This window comes from Notothenia coriiceps, unplaced genomic scaffold (assembly GCF_000735185.1).
Source record: "Notothenia coriiceps isolate Sejong01 unplaced genomic scaffold, NC01 NC01_scaffold00008212, whole genome shotgun sequence".
NCBI classification, from domain to species: Eukaryota; Metazoa; Chordata; class Actinopteri; order Perciformes; family Nototheniidae; genus Notothenia; species Notothenia coriiceps.
This window is the reverse complement of record NW_011340913.1, coordinates 1-1,705: the sequence shown is the minus strand read 5'-3', so window position 1 is coordinate 1,705 and position 1,705 is coordinate 1. Positions and strand designations below refer to the sequence as shown.

At 41.7% G+C, this 1,705-nt stretch overlaps 1 long non-coding RNA gene across 1 annotated transcript; it reads right to left on the bottom strand.

The window, feature by feature from the left end:
• Positions 1–315: 315 nt before the first annotated feature.
• Positions 316–1,388, bottom strand: LOC104944488 (uncharacterized). The gene is made up of 3 exons (XR_798230.1): positions 1,154–1,388; positions 991–1,041; positions 316–628 (listed from the first exon to the last, which is right to left on the bottom strand). It is a non-coding gene; the product is annotated as an uncharacterized lncRNA (long non-coding RNA).
• Between the last annotated feature and the right edge of the window lie 317 nt (positions 1,389–1,705).

Genomic DNA, 1,705 nt, shown 5'->3' with positions numbered 1-1,705 from the left:
AGTTTCAGGAACATATCAAATAAAATAATAGGACATGTAAATGGGTATGGAAGTGCACAGGAACAGGAAGGAGTGTTTCTGCCCGTTCTTTTCAGCTCTTTCCTACAAAAAGACCCTTGTGATAATCAAACCCTTTTGAAGTCTTGATGGGGGATTATCCTCTGGTAATTGAGACATCCTGCTGAAGTGTTCTGTAGACCGCTGGAGCTTTTGTTCCAAACGTCCCCCCAGCACAACAAACAACAACAACCTCGATGTGAAATAATACAGACACGTAAGAAAGAGCACAAACGTGTTTCACTGTTCTACGGTTTATTGCAGTGGAATTATTCACACGAAGCTTTGTGCTTTCTGAGCAGAAGCCTCGTGTGTATCTGTATTAAATACTTACATTTATATAAATATATATATTTTAAACATGTTTTTATGATTAGACAGCCTGTCCTATGCCGTTATTCTTTTATTACACATCTTTCCTTTACAACAAAGTTTGCTTCTCATGCAGCTCGTAGTGGTTCTAGAGGCACATATTAACAATTATTACAGAAGGGGTACATCTGAAAAAATATTCTTCAGTGAATGGAAGACTTCAGGACCCCCCCTGGTTCTCAGGCAGCACCACGGACACCTGCACATCAGGATGATATACAAGCACAATTTAAATTAAACCTAAAATGACATTTTATTCGGGTATAAATTGCAATATTTATTCGTAACACGGGCAGTTATGTGGTCTAAACTAGGGTTAGGGCTCCATAGCATTTAATCAATCCATATCCGCTTCATTAAGTGTTGTCTTTTTCTGTGTTCTTCATTGACTATGCAGCTGCAATGTTAATCAAATAAGTAAACTTTTGATATATTGAAAAAGAAAAGAAAGCGATATAATCTTCCTTCTTGTTGACTCAAATATTGATTTTCTGTTAATAAATGAATTTCTATATCAGATGTATGCAGGCAGACATTTCAATTATGATTAAATGAACTCACCTTTTACTCCAAGGAGTCTGTGTTCACAGAATGACGCAGAGACTCCTTCAACTGAAAAACATGACAGGAGTTTACTTAATAATATAAAAGTATCAAAGACTGAACCTCGACACGTCATCCTCTCTCTACTTGTTTCCCTTCATATATTAACGTGATGTCTTACTCTCTGCAGGAAGCCCATCATGTCCAGCTTCATGTCCAGGCGCTCACAGAGGCACTTTGATCCAGGGGGGGACTGTCTGAGGGTCTCCTCAACTGCGGGGGGGGTCCCGAGCCGCATGCAGCACTGAGTGGCTACCGTCCTGCCGGGGCGGGCCAGGCTCGAGGAAGGGGGTCCCGCTCCAGGTAGGACGCTGAGCTGAGAGCAGAGCAGAGACTGCTCGTCCAGCAGCCTGTGCATCTTCTGATCAGAAACAAGGAATACCACTTTGTTTATACAGAGGAAAACTACTTCAAATATATCATATCTATTTAAAACACATGCTGAGAGTAGGTGCGCATAACTGCTGTGCATCTGTTGAAGAATATGGCGTATAGACAGTACAGAAGTGCATGTTTCTGTAGGGTGACTTTAATTCTCTACCGGCCTGTCCCTTTAAGAAGAAGCAGCACACTTCCCCTTAGAGATGTCCCGATCCGATCACGTGATCGGGGATCGGAGCCGATCACGTGATTTTCAAAAGATCGGAATCGAGAGGAAAAAAATCGGGGATCG